This window comes from Prinia subflava, chromosome 3 (assembly GCF_021018805.1).
Source record: "Prinia subflava isolate CZ2003 ecotype Zambia chromosome 3, Cam_Psub_1.2, whole genome shotgun sequence".
In the NCBI taxonomy this organism is placed as follows: domain Eukaryota; kingdom Metazoa; phylum Chordata; class Aves; order Passeriformes; family Cisticolidae; genus Prinia; species Prinia subflava.
Genome location: NC_086249.1, coordinates 44787712 through 44803739, shown reverse-complemented (window position 1 = coordinate 44803739; position 16028 = coordinate 44787712).

The window sequence follows — 16028 nt, the reverse complement described above, 5'->3', positions numbered from 1 at the left end:
CATCAGGTTTTTTGCATATAAGCCCCAAAGCGTCTGCCTCTGATGCAAAACCTCAGGTGGAATACTGTGTGTGATTTCAGGCTCCTCAGTCCAATATAGACTCTGAAATACTGGAATGAGTCCTGCAGGGTACCACCAAGGTGCCTGGGGTTGCAGTAGTAGTTGTATTTTGGAGGTGCACAGAGGCTCCTTTCTATTTAAATTACTTTAATATTCTATTCTTTTCCGCTTCTTTTTCCTTCTCTGTGCTCAGTACCATTCTGGTAAGCCTAACTCAGTTCATCCCATCTTGGCAAATAAGGATGTATAGCCAGGAAGTGATTTGAAACCTGATTTCACCAGGTTTCTAGGTGTGGTTTGAGACAGTGTTTTTGTACCTTAAAAACTGAAACCTGACCCTCTGCTTCCCTGTTACCAGGCAGAGTAAAAGCCCCTATGGAAATTTGCAAAGGTCAAAAGAGGCTTGCTTGCTGGGCTGACAATTCAGAGCTACCCTTTGCCCTCCCCATTGCAGAGCTTCAGGGAGCATCACTGTCTTTTAGAGTTGGCCAGATTGGCTCCCTCAGACCCCCTTGGTGTTTTCTGTTCAAGATATTAAAGACACTTTATATCAAAATAGGTCAGAATCAAGCTTCCTAGAGCACAGAAATTCTCTCCCTTGACTTTGTTCTCCTTTACTTGTTCACTCCACTTATTAATTCTGCCTTATGCAACTTTCTTTTTCACTCTTCCATTTTTCTTTCTAACATTTACTGTTTGATCTCTGAGAACATTTCTTCAACCCTACCTTTTTTTCTATTTCTGGCTTAACTTTTTTCTTCACTGCTACAATTACCTCTCTTATTCTTTCTTCTCTTCTTCCTTTCTGAAAATAAAAACCTAGCTCTTAAATCCTTTTTCCTGGCTCCTCCATCCTCTCATATTTTCTCACCTGTTTCTTCTGTCTTCTTTCATGGTGTAAGCTTTTTTTTATTTCACCTGGCTTCTCATCACTCTATACTCCAGGTTGTTTCTCTGCTATTGTTTCCCAGTTCCATGCCCTTTTCCATGGCACTCACTCTGTTGTAAATAAATCCCTTTTCCCCTGCTGTTGGTCTTGGTCATATGACATTATTCTTTTGCCACCAAAATACTCCCAGATTATGAGTGAAGTTGCTAAAACACTCCAGAAGTTTTTCCCCTTCAGGGAAATCCTCTGTGTCTCCACTCCAACTTTATTTCTCCTCTTCTGCCTACACTGGTCTTGTCAGATAACCAAATAGTATCTGCCTCTGTCTCCTTCATCTAGGAGCTGCTCTCATATGTTCTGAGGGGCTACCTATGAAAAATAATTAATATTAAATAAAGCCTTCCCAAAGACTCCTGAGCAAACCACACAGGAAACCCCTCCCAAAAATACAATAACAGCATCTTCAGGAGCATTTTGCCCAGACAGAAGAAACAAACATCCATCTCTCTGCTTTCCTGCTAGAAAAGTCAAACATGGCACTTCTGCACACATTGCTTTGAGGGAAGGACTCACATCATCCTCTCTGTGTAAATCACATCTCATAAGCTTTTTGAAGTCAGTTAAGTGTACTTAAAAGCATCTCAGAAAATGAAAGTAAGAAAAATAATTATTTTAAAACTGTGTTTTGATTCCCATCCAAGGTTAATTTTTGGGTTCTCTGAAACTATAGACAGATGACAAGAAACCCAGAATATTGAAAGACTGCAATAATTTTGTGCAAACCTCTCACACCCACATACTCTCCCTTTTCTGTGTCTGGCTGAGTCACACAAGTTAACTTCAGGGAAAAAAAGCACTTTAAGAAAACATACCCCATCAGCAACTAATCTCCCAGTGGGGAGGTATGGGGAAGGTGCTTCTTTGATCTCACCTTGCTAGGACAGCCAGAACAGCACTCACAAGTACAAATGCAAAATTAGGGAAAGAAAGCCTTGGTCAGATCCCTTTTCCTCAATGGTTTTTAAGATGGCAGACAGGGTTCAGTGGTGGCAGTAGGATTAGAAGGTGAGTTGAGTGAAAGTTCAGGGGAGTTTGTAGACCATCTGCTGTGTAATGTTTCATGACAGCTGTCTTATTCTCTCTGGCAAGCTCTGTGAGAAGTGTGAATATTTAAGTTGCTGGATGACTCCATTAAAATTTCTTTTGCTCTCTTCAGGAATAAGACATTGTTTTGAATCTGATGAGCCACTTTCTATTAGTTCCTACCCAACAGTTTTCCATAAATATCTGGGAGTAACATATCTGTATAATGGGGGCACAGGCACAAAGGATTCTGGAGGATCACCAAACCAACCCTGAAAACACCAGATCTGGAGCCAGGAACAGGCACATATCCGGACCTAAGGCAAGGATTCTTAACACCATGCACAGCCTAGACATGCCCTCAGATGTACTCCTTGGCAAGCTCTCTTCCTCTGAGTGGAGAAGTCTGGTAAATCCATTTGTGTGATCTCCGATCTCAAGGAAAATATAAGGATATGTCCTGTAATAGCTAATAATCAGTTACTTAGACCACCATTTAACTCTATTGTAAGGGATCCAGGGCAAACTCTCAGTAAAAGCAGGCTTAAATAATCATTAAATTCTCTTCAAAAACTCTTTTCTTTAACAACCAAAATTAACTTTGTGAGGTAGAAGAGACAGGTTTTCTTTTTCTTTTGCAGAAAAACACAGTTTTCAATTAAGAGAGTATCACTGTCATACAGATTTGGACATGAAAACGACAAATTGCTTTCCACATTAATTTCTTAGTAACATTGTCTGTTCACCTCTGTTTTCCCTGCAATAATGGAGAGAATTGAATTCCTTCTGTGCAAGTGGGGTAAACTGAAATTGTGGATCTGAGTTTCTTTTCCCTACACATCCCAAAGTCCTTACAGAGAACACCCATCACAAAGGCTAGGACAGGATGAAGGTGTATCTTGCTGCATTGCATAGCAATGAGTGAAACACCAAATCCAATGGATTCAGTATTGCACAGTTTGGTGGCACCAAGATATCATCTCCAATATCCTGCTCTGAACTTGATGAGTTGTCACCAACACCACCACCAGCAAGTATTAAGTGGCCAGCACATCTCATAGGAAAATTTGTAAGGGCAAACCCATTACTATGTCACCATTCATGTCATACTGATTGTCAGTAGCAGACTGAGGTGCTTCAATTAGAAAACCACCCTTCCTGCCTCCCTTGGCAATCAGTGCAAAGGAGAAGGTCACTCCCAAGGACAACTCAGAGTGGGCACTAATCCTCGGGTGTATTCTCATCCATTACTTGTGTAGGAAGATGAAGCTCTTGTCCAGATGTCTCAGGTTTTGTACCTTGCTTGCTCCTGCTCCCAGTCTAGTTTCTGAAGTCCCTGCAACACCAATAACCTGACAATCTGTCTGCTCTAAACCACCAGCATTGAAAAATTATTTTAAAGAGGAAATACTATTTTACAGTTCAGATCCAAACTGTTGTCAGTACTGATGCTTCCATTCACGTCATTAGCAGCTCTCTTGCAGACCAGCAAAAGACAAAAGAAAAATGTCCAAACCTTTCTCTGTGCAGTAAGAATCACTGGAGAGCCTTGACCATGTTCTATGCTCTCATCATGGTGCAGCAGAGCTTAGCTTGGACTCATGCATTCCTCATAACTTATGTCCCATTTATACCCAAAACTGATTGCTCTAATTAAGTATTCAAATAGAATAAGGAAAAGACAAATTAGAAAAAACAGAGGTTATATTAAAGTCATGTATGACTTAGCTACTGGACAACTGTATTTGATCAACCAATTGCTTAATCTTAAGAACACCATTTGCCTGTTAATTGCTATATTTTAGCCAAATAACTCTATCAAGTAGATTTATCACAGACGGAGTCTGGACTATAAAGTCAGTATGGGAGACTATGAGCAGAAGCATTGCTTGAAAAAGACAGAAGAAGCACCAAAATTTTGCCTTTTTTTTTCCTTGCTGGGAGAAATTTTCCTTCATAAAAGCTATGAAGAAGGAATAAAAATATCACTTACACATTTGAAAATTCTTGGGCACCAAATCCACTATTTCACCTATGATTTTATCAAACAGAAAAACAAAACCAAAAAACCCTCCAAACCAAAACCACAAAAAACCACAAGCAAACTAGAAAAAGACGTATAACTACATTTGCTCTAAAGCAACTGGAGAGTAGCTATTTTGTCTGCAAGACTGAAAATATTTCTTCATTTAGGAGACAGTTTTCTACAAAGCTTGAGCATTATTTTCCCGATTCTTTCCTTAAAAGACAATTGAAGAAAACAATTATTTACATGTGAAGTAAGAATAATAAAATGTTGCAGAATTCAGGTTGGAATTCAAAGCAAAACAAGCCAAAAAACTCAAAATGATTTTACAAACCTCAGGTAATAGAAATCAAAGGAACTCAACGAAAGCTAAGATGAGGAAACACATTAAAACATTTTGTGTGGCTCTTCCAGCAAACATCATGAAGGAAACAAAATCTGAGATACAACTTAATTTGCAGTAACTGAATATATCAATACATGAGTGACCACAAGAGAAGAGAACATTTTCCTTTTAATTATAGGGTCATCACAAACAATTTTGGATTTTATTAAATCTCTACAAGAAGATACCCTTGGCAAATTTTCATTAAATAGCACTCTGCAAATCAGTATTCTTGTTCTTCATACACTGTCTGCTTGCAGTTTTGTAAGAATGACTAAACCCAGGGTAAGAGGTTTTACATATGCAAATCTCAGAAGTCCAGGAGATCACACAATAGCACTGATATAAGAAAAGAAGAGGCAGCTGGGATGAAAAACACTATAATTCCAACCAGTGTAATGCAGCATAAGTTACAAATATTCTGAGTGCAGAATGAGCTCTACAATTGAGAACACCCATGGTACAAATCTTGGGGTGAAGGAGGAATCCATGAACCCAGGAAATGCAGTCCCATAAAGTGAATAATACCTATTCCCACTGAGTAGGATGTCTGGGAATTGCACCCCAGTTACTTCTGCAAGTTGCACCAAAATTGTAGGTAGGCACTGCAGCTCTGAGAAGCTTTGAGCTATGCCTGGAACCAAGCAGGGATTGACTTCAGGACCAGGGAACATGAGAAACTCACAGGCAGAGAGAGCAAACCATCCACACCTTTAACATGTCTGCTTCCAGTGCAGATGAAATGCACCCAAGAAGTGCCCATTCCTCTCTGTGACTATAAGGAAACTTAGAGTGCCTGGCTGGTGCAGAGAACATTCACAGCATTGCCACAGAAACCCCATCAAATGCCCATGGAGACATGACCTTCACAGGCATCAACGGTTCCTCTTCATGGTTCAAAGGGACTGCACACTGTCTGCCAGATGAAGGAGCTCAGTTAGCTTTTATAGAGGTTTTTGGGCAGAGAATCTACAAGAAACAGAACTTTTTCAGGAAGAGTGGGAAGATAAGTATACATTTTAAATAGTAACAAATGAGGAAATGTGTCTCATATGTCATGCTAACTGTGAACTCAGCCATTGAAGAATTCTAAAAAAGTCACTTCTCTTCCTAAGAATGAAAATAGTCTCAAAACCACTTTGAAATGACAAATTCAGATATAACAAACATTAAGAAGTATGGAGTTGGCTTATACACTCAATTGAATTGATCAGAACTTACCCAGACCTTTTGCACTATAGGAATTAATTCAAGAACTTCAAAAATGGAGCAGAGCTTTTATGTGTCTTCTTAAAGAATTCTAGCACAAAATAAAATAATTAATATACTTCATTTTTCAAAAAAGGGAAATGTATAGAAAAAAACCAAAGCATAGGAAAATACAGAAATGCTATGTACAGATGTATTACATCACCTCAGAATATTATCTGAGAGTGACAGAATGCACTCATAAATAATATGTTTCAGAATCTTCCATGGCAAATTAATTCAATAAATTTGCTTCAAAGTGAAGGAAATATTACAGCTGAACAATGATAGAGTGGAGATGGAAATCATCGCCCTATAAACAGAAATTAAGCTAAAAGCCAGGTTAAATAACTTAGCCCATTAATTCTTTTACATATATAAGGAATACCTAATAAATGAAATTTACTAATCTGAAGTAGTCCTAAGTAGATATCAGAGGTAAAACATGAAAACTCCTGCTCCAGAGAGCTGCAAATCAGAAGCATCTCTGGATGCAGCATTGCTGGAGCATTGAACGTTCCCAACAGAGAATGAAATTGCTGTTACAGTAATGACCTTGCTCAACACATTTTGGAGAGTTCTAGTTCAAGCTGCAAAAGCATTTCTTCAAAATATATAGAACCCCAGTACATACAAACTAGGTAAGCACACTTCTCTGACTATGGTTAGAGGTAACTTTATTCAGCATATTGAGTGATGAAGTACTAAAAATATACCTACACATATGGAACTATGACATAGCCAGATCCTGAAAAAAAAAAATCAGTAAGATAGTACCATGCAGGTGAGGCAATATTAAGAATGAAAAGAAATCCACTTGGTACTGCCAGGAGAAACTAGCTGAAATGTTCCATCAAAGGGTCCAATGACCAGAGGTGGGCTTCACTGTGGGAAGGACTATGTCTGAGATTTCTGTCCTGTAAACACAGGAAAGCTATTTTGAGCTATTGACTGCATAAACCCATAGGAATATATCAGTATTTTTGAAGAAATGTTACTTTTTCAAGTAATATAATGGTTTGGCAAAGTTCATTTTAGTTTTCCGTGTGCAAAATAAGTTCTCCTTTGAGAGATCAATTTAAGTAAAAGAGTAAAAAATAATAAATACTCCTGTGATTTAACTGCGGGGTGATAGCTACAACCCTGTAATTAATCTGCCTAATAAAATAAGAGATGTACAGTTTTACCACCCAGAGCTTTATTGGCATACTAAAGCTTTTTTCTACACACCTCAACTTTCATGACTAAGCTTTGGCATACAGCCCAAAATATGTGTGCCATTGCCAATAAAGTGATGGAGAGATCACAGAGGGATCATAGGGATCATCTTGTGTAGAAGATCAAGGAAAAAAGGGTGCTTACTTTGTGAACAAGATCCTTCTTTACAAGTATTTCAAGGAAGGTGCTAAACAGAGCTTTCATATTTACCACTTAAAGCAGATCAGAAATCAGTGTCTCTCATATCTCAACACATAAAAAATGGCTGAAACAATTTTCAGTTAGTTGAGGTTATTTTGTGGAAAATTACAGCAGATTGTCTCATACTGCAAGGATTAATTGCATTTTTCTGCTTTCTGCACTGATAACTGCTTCATGACCCATTACCTTGCTGTTGTCCATTCTGACAATGTCCTGTCCACTTTCCATTTCCTAAAGCAAATAAACAGACAATAAGGTGAGTCAGTAATGCCTCTAACAGTTAGTTTGCTCCCTTGTGGTAAGTACCAGAGCAAAAAATGTAGAAGTATTTAATTGTTCTCACATGTACAAGTACACTGGTACTAAACTAGGGACCACTTCTTCAATCTAACTTTTGTTACCCAGGGTGAATGGAATTTAGCCTTTGGTATTTTAGAGAAAATAAACTATCAGAAAACTGCCTCTACACACATAACCTGAATTAAACAAGTTAGTGGGTGTGTATTCAGACCAGCAGGGAAACAATTTCCTGTTATTTCTTATGCTTGTGTATGACAAAATAAAAGTATGAGTTTTAGAGCACTAGGGTCTGAGAAGGGTATTTAAATTTAGAGGAGAGCAGAATAGCAGTTGCCAAACACGGATTCATCTAGAGCAGCACTGTCATTGATGACATTTGGATTGAGATAGAAAGCTAAAAAGTTGGGTAATGGACAATTCTTACTAGCGTGCCTCCAGAGGAAGTGTCTTCCTGACCCTAAATCGGAAGTGTCTGACTTTCATCCTGGAACAGCAAGTTTTATAACTTTTTGCATGTAATTTTCTATTTAAGGCAGCAGCAGAAATTCTTATTCAACTCCTGCTAAAATACATGCTTGAGTAATGAGTTCTGAAAGTCTGTGTGCTTTTTGGAGAAATACATTTCATCAGTTTGAGGGGTATTGCCATTTTAACCTCACCAGGAACTTCCTTGAGCTCATTCTTTTGCAGAACCTAGGGAAAATTTTGCTTATACCTACTATATCATCCCTTGTTTGTTCCTGCAGAGCATCTAATAGCCTGACCTTTCTGTCTCTGCCTCACACAGGCAGCCTATTTTTGTTCCTTCCTCTAAACCTTTTCCTGCTGTATTCTTATTTCAGAGAGGATCTGACTTCAACACAGTGACTCCAGATACACCACTTTCCAACAAGGTTTTCTAAAATGCTCCTGGACATAGTCTCACTTTCCACTAGTGTGAGATTCCTTGGCAGACTGTCTACAGGCAACAAACATTTCCTGGAAAAGTCAAAAAGTGGTCCAAGACATGTGTGCAAGACTGTAAGACAGGTTCTCTGCCTAACAGCCCACAAGTTCAGTCTTGCAGATATTTGGGGGTTACTATCGTGATATGCACAAATCTATTCCAAGAAAGGCACTGACAGGCTCTGCAAAAATGTAATATCTTAACATGGTTCATATAGCCTTTAGTATTTCCCAAATAGTCCCACATCTTTTTGACATACCTTCCATCAAATGCCTCCACAGTATGAAATGCTAAAACACCTAATACTACAATAAACATAAATTCTTCTACTGCACATCAAAATTCTTTTTTAGGAATGTGGAAATTCTTCCTCTACTGAAAGCAAATGATTTTAGTAAGACTCACAGCCCTGAGCATAGGACCTGAAATCTCAAACATCCTATGAATTGTAGGAGGCTGTGAGGCTAGAGCAGTCTCACTGCTTCTCATTAAAATCCTTGAAGAAATAAGATGCCATCACTGAAAATATAAATATGCCCTAAACAATTGGAACAGAACTCTAGATAGGCAAAATAATCTTATCCTGTGTGCACAGACAGATCTGTCTAGACTAACTTCCTTATCTTGCAGCCAAAATGTTCTCCCTGTAACAGTCAGTCATACCTTTCAGTGGGGTCTCTATCCCCACAAAAATATCCAGAGGACATATATCAGACACACGAAAATATCCAGAGGAGGAGCTCTGTAAAAGTCTATGTTCTGTTAGGCAAAAGCTGTTGGAACTGTGTCACCAGATAAAGAGAATTCTATTTCAAGCACCTTGGGTTGCAGTGGGTAATGAACATGCCAGTGTGCCAGCAGCAGAAATAAATTAAAGACAATAATCTTAAGTTGAAGAGTTAAACTAGTGAAAGTGCTAGAGGAGCTGAATCCCTACAGGTATACACAGAAGGCAACAACAACAAAAAAATTCCATGCATTGCATCGCTCTGTATCTTCCATCACTAAGTGCCAGTGGAAAGGAAGATTGTAAGAGACTCATGGCTGACACCAGACAATTTAGGCAGAGTTGTTCCCTACTTATTTTCACCTAAAGTAAGAGGGAAGTCAAAAACATGGAAAAGAAAAAAAAATTGTGGTCTGTACCACACTGAAAATAAAATAGAGGACTAATGTCTAAATCTAAGGTATGAAAAGTTACACCAAATTGAAAGGATCTGTGACTGATCTAAGAGTGAAGACCCAGTACCCTGGATGAAAAAAAAAGGAGAAAGAGTTAACCAAGGCTTTGATGACAGGGCACAGTGTGACTAGAATCTAAAATGGGGGAAAATCATATAATTTGCATGCCTTTTACCAGAAAACCCAAAATTAACATTTCCCCAGGCATCTCAAATTTTGCATGAAACAAATTGCTCACTCCAAAATAAATGTTACTGTGTAAGGACCATGCTTGAATGTCCTCAGGAGCATGAAACCCCAAAACACTACATGAAAAAATGTCTGAAACAAACTTTTTTCTTTTGAAATGTGACATTCATGCTTTATTCACTTCAGTTACTAGTATGAAGAACAGACTTAGACCTCAATTTGAAAGTTGATGAAAGACAAAGGAGAGGGGAAGAATTAATTAAGAGACATTACAATAATGATGAAACTCCTATATTTTTGAAATTGCTTTGTCTATATTTTAAGAAATGGTCAGAATACTGAAGTACTTACAACAGAAAGAAAATATTTGTGAAGAAAATATGTACGAGATGGTTGTTGCTTCTCACAGACTTGATGCCTTTTTCTCAGACAAAAGTTTCAAATCACAGCTTTGCCCACAGAGAACTTCACCATATCCTGGGTTTTATTTTTCTGGAGGTGAATCTGATCTGCAAACACAGACAGGTATGTTTTGCACAATTGAGGGTGAGACAGTAGTGGAGCTTCCCAGCATAACACAGAGTTTAAGTGCTGTCTACTGAGGCAAGGGGTTATGCTGTGTAGATTGTATCCCTGGACTCTTCTCATTTTCCAGGGCCTTTGGAGTGGTGCTTATCTACCCTGGAATAAATGAGGATGATTCCTACAGGATCAAAGACAATGAAGAAGAAATATAGTTAGCTGTCTGTCGTGGTTGCTAGGGGAGGTGAATTTTTCCAGGGAGAGGTAAGCAGGCCAATTAGTAATCAACTTTTCTGCTGGCACCTGGATTGGTCACTCAGAGGTTTAGACACGCCTCTGAGGACACAAAGAGTTAAAAGCAGGACTCCAGGGGGGTTCGGCCTCTTTTAGATTCTGGTTCAAGCAGAAAGAGACATCTCAGGCCTCCTTCTCCTGCCCAGCCACGAGGCTGAGTGGGGGAGGGGAAACACGTGGTCGGGCTCAGGTAAGCCGGAGCCCCCGGGGGGGAGAAGAGAGGGGACAGGACTGGAACTGAGCTGCCCCGTCCAGGATGGAGGGGTGGAAAACTGTGGAAGTGCCTTCTGTGTGTGCTCACCCCCCCTTCCCCCCCAAACTCCAGGAGAAGGTGCCCAGCCAGGTGGGGGTTGCCGAGCCTGGGAGTGCCTGAGCCTGCACCCTGCTGAGAAGAAACTGTTAACCCTTGCTTGGCAGAAAGAAACTTTTCTTAGACATTGATTCTCATGACTAGTGATTTCGGAAAAAGGAGAAGGAAGTGGCCTGAGACCGAGGTGATAAAGCACGATTAGAAAGAACCTGATGGGCAAAGAATGAGAGGAGTAGCCTTCTGAGCTGGACTTTTCTTGCATAATGTCAGCCATGGACTGAACTTGAGTCTCTTTTGAACATAAACTGCATTTTTGGGTAGATACAGCTGCCCCTGCTTTTGCTACAGTGACTGGCACTTGAAGAGTGGAGCGAGCAGAGAAGAGAGGGGGAGGATGAGGTGGCACCCTCTGCCCTCAGGGCAGACCTGCTCCTGGAACCCCGGCCCCTGGGTAAAAAGGGGAGAGGTCAGCATGCAAGTATCCTTAAAAGAGCCCTGTATGCAGCTTCAGCCTATGGACAGCGGTGAGAGCGCTGGACATAGGAAAAAGAGAGTGTCCCCTGACAGACTTCTCCAGGCGGTGCTATGGGTGACATAAGAACACATAAGGGGTGGACCCGTGTTTTCTGGAGAACAGTCTGTGGTGCGAGAGAGACTCCTCTCTCCCTTGCTGAATTGAAGATGAGTTTGTTTTTGAGTAGTGATTGTTTGATCTAAAACCCAAAGGTTAGTCTGTGAAGAGTGATGTGTGGGGAAGTAGAAACTGGGAGAAAAAATGTTCTAAGAAGTTTTTATTTCTGTCTCTGTGTGTGTTTAAGAGTATTTCTGTCCCTGTTCTTATGTAATGTAATAAAGTTTTGGTGGTGTTTTTTTTTTGTTTTCAAGATTTAAGCCTGCTCTGCTCTGTTCCTGATCACATCCCACAGTAGCTGTTAGGGAAAAAAACATATATTCATGGGTGCATTAACATCTAGCCAGTGCCAACCCATGACACTGTTGTTTACACCATCAGTGAAATTTCAGGCTGTGTGACCCTTGTTTCCAAAGACAGATCCAAGAATTGTAGGGCTGTTAGCATTTGGAAAGTTAGCATACAAGAAATCTGCTTGAGTTACCACCACTGAACATATCCATTGCTTGGATTCAAAGAACTCTGAAGTGAAAAAATATCAAATAGAAGCTCAGACTGTTTATTTATATTCTTTTTTTATTATTATTCTTAATACTTTATTAGGAACTACTTGTCGGTTGTCTATTTGTAAAAATATGCAAAAATAAACAGAAGCTGTACACTTCTACAATAGAGACTCAGTGGAGTCTTTTAGTTTGCACAGAAGTGTCTGCAGTAGTCTTCCAAATCAGACACAGAAAAGGTTTAACTACCCACTGTCTCTGCTTGAAGTGCATGGAAAGATTACAGGCTGCTTGGGAGAAAATTAAAGCAGAATAAACTAGTTTACAGAGATAAAACAAAATCAGCTGGAACCAAAGAGATGCTTCAAGGTAAACAGAAGGATTTTACTTTGTTAAGCAATTTTTTCTGGCAAGAATCTAAGACCATAGCAGGTACTTATGTTTTCTGCTCGTGCCTCACATACACTAATGTTCATCACCAGCGACACCAACATACAAATCCTTGGCTGGGGACTTTCATTTCAGAGGAGAGTTTTTCCTTACAGATGAACGCAATCTAATTTAATTTCTTGATAGCCTACTTTTTGTTACAATCATTTTGCACATAAAAATATATAAAAGCAGATGTGGATGAGAAGGCATAGTAGATTAGACCAAAGAGCAGTTCTTTGTAAAAGCCTGGCTGCAGCCCTGCCTCCAGCCACAGCAATTCAATGGGCAGATGCACAGAAATACTTACCAATATTTTCCCATCCTTTAGAAATTTGTATCTCAAAGACACCCAAGTCAGGGGTAGTATCTCTTTTTAATAGCTCTTCATGGCAAGGTTATTTCCCTTTTTCATCCTGCCATGCTGCAAACTTTTCTGCAGCCAATGCAGCTGCATTACCCAAGTGACCAGCTAAATATTGCAGTTTGCTGAGAAGTTGTGTGTACATTAACCAGTACCATTCTTCCCAAATGAACAGAGACCACATAAAAGCAAGAGATGTTTCTTTTCTGGGGGCTAAAACAAATTCACTTACAACTTGCAGTGATTAAAAAGGAGGAAATTACGATTCCAATAACAATACGGACAGTTTCTACTGCTTGTAGCACTGAGCTGCCTTAGCTATTTCCTGTCACAGGAACCAATTGCCAGTTGTTTGACTCTGCTAACATCTCTGAGACACCTCATCAACCATGACTTGAGCTTTTCACTGTACAGAACTTCAGAAGACAAGACTATTCTTTGTACTCATCCTGGTCTGAAGATTTTTCAATGGCTTCATTATTCTGATGCTCATGCAGTATACTTGATTACCACTCTCATGGAGTTTTTAGGTGTGAACAGCATTTGTCTAAACACAAAAATTGTGCTTTCACATCATCTGCATCCTTCATTTGGAAGAAAAATACTTGAAATAAATATGAGAGGACCCTCCAAGCCACCATGAAGCAGTTAAATTCTTCTGGAAAACCACAAAGAATGTTGGCGACACCTTAAATATTCAGACTTCTTGGGGGAAAACCAACCAACCATCAAAAACAAACAAACAAACAAACAAAAAACAAAAACAAAAACAAAACAAAACAAAACAAAAAAAAACAAAACAAAAAAAAAAAAAAACAAAAACAAAAAAAAAAACCAAAAAAAACACCCACCCTAGGAAAATCTGATGAAGAGACTAGTTAGTATTCCCTGAGCACATTGAACTCAGGCTGTTATCTTGCCAGACAAGGACTTGCACTGCAAGGTCTTTTATTGAACAAGCTTGAAATACACTCTTATGTGAAGAGTTTGACGAAAACTTTCTTCAAATTCTCTGTTTTCTAGCACAACATGAGTCTGGTATTTTAAAGGGCTAGAAAAAAAATAGTCACAGCACAATCCTCAAACCCAGCAGTTCAGGATGAAATAATGGAAATCTTGTGCTTCTTAGAACTCCTCAATATAGGGGCATAGCTGCTCAAAAAGGACAGGTAACTTCCTCTCAACTTGACTAGGACAAAAAGTCCTGAGCACTATCAGTCCCTCCTAAACTCTCCCAGATAAAACTCTTCACCAAAAAAAAGAAATTCACATTTGACTCTCAGTGATCCATCAGATGAAAGCTACTATTTATCCCAAGAGCAAATCTGAAAATAATTTCAATTTGTGTAAGAAATTCCTAAATATTCTAGAAAGAAAAAGGTCCTAAATAAATGCAGTTCAATAACCTATCCACTTAAATTCTGCACCTGAGTTTTCTGTGTCTTTTTTTTCCAAAGGAGATTTTCAAGACTATTTTTTCACCAGTTTGAAAAGGAAGGCTACAAAATTATTTCCAACCAGCATCAAAAAGAAGCACAAAGTCAAATGTGCTTCTGGTAAACAATTTGATTACAACCAGGGCTGGCTGATTATTCAACTTTATTTATCACAAGCCTAAAGATAGTTTCAGGAGATCGCTAAAGATAGTTCAGAAATACTTCTGGTCATAAAGCCGTAACTAGCATCAGTGTTTTCTAAAAGTGTTGAGGACAATAAATATTGGCATTGCCATACCTGTTCTTGTTTTTCAACACCAGTTCTAAAAGTAACCCCAGTGAAATCAAGGGAATTTCTTCCAGAAAATGAAATTAATCAGTAGGAGGAAAATGGCAGATTCCAGCTAAACTCTGAATTTAAGAAACTGAAATTTCCCTCAAATTCCTGATTCTGTGTTGGAGTTACTTCTGTAATGAGGAGTTACAAATGGTTGAATTTTGTTGCCTCTGATGAAATTAGTATTTTTGTCCATTTAATCCTCCTTTTCCTTTTATTACCATCATTCTAAACTTTCAGCTGGTTCAATCTTGTCATAGAATTATTTAGTTCATCATCCACGTCCTGAAAAGCAGGTAAAGAAGACAATGAGTAGTGGATTCGTGTCCATGAGTATTTTGAGAAAAGCATGGTAAAATATATATTGTACAATGCTTACTGTATAACAAGTGTCAAAAACCAGTTATAGACATGATAAACATTTTATATGTCATTGCTCAACATGTTTTGAGTTCTACTAATTCATCAAATTGTGTAAAAACACAGCTGGTCATATCAATTAAATCTGAGATTCCCTTTTCCCCACAAACACATATTTTACCATTGAAGTGAATCATGCTCAGCATTAAACTGCTGTCAGCAAACCTTTATTTTGATAAAATATTCTGATATTGAAGTTGGACTTTTTACAGTTCAAAACCTTTCATACAAATCAGAAACCAGCAAATAGTTTCTACTGATTGGCCGCCTCTTAGAAAGCAATCTGGACAAATAGAAGAACTTTATGCAGCTCAGGTGAAGACACAATGTGCGTACTGACACAGAGAAATCAGTAACTCAATTCTGTGGTAATAAAATTTTCTGCAATTTTTTTGCCAACACATCAAAATTAAACCTCATTCACCTTGCTATTATCTGTAGCAAGTTTACTTTATGGGAGTTATAGTCATACATTAGTTATTTGTTTTAGAAAATAAGCACCAGCTGTATTTCTTTAATTGTTGTGTATTACACTGATGCTGCTTGTCTGGTAGAAGGCAGCAGTGCTACTGAACTCACAGCTTTTACAGCTCATGGTCTATCCAAACTGTCTCCTTATGGCCTGTGGGATCAGGGTAAATGTTCCCACTAGTGTTTTCAGATGAAGTTTAGATGACAAACCTGTTTGTTGACACTGTAAAATCTGACTGCAGGCCTGCTGATCTACATTTGGCTGTTACTGCCCTTACAGGCTCAGGAAGCTGCGACAGCAGCAGAGCTGCCACTACTGAGAGAGGTCACCATTCTCCCTCCTAGCAGATGTGCTACAGGTGATTATAAATTCAGCTGAAGTGTAAAATGGGTCATTCACTATGGAGGCACATGCTCTGTGTGAGAAACTTGCTGAACTCTCCAACTTAAGCCACTTTATTTTAACTTTAGAACGGGAGGTTTTCCCCATTTCACTACTGAATGCTTCATAGAATAGTTTGGTTTTGAAGGGATCTTTGAAGTTCTAGTCCACTCCCTGCAATGAGCAGGGACATCTTCAACTA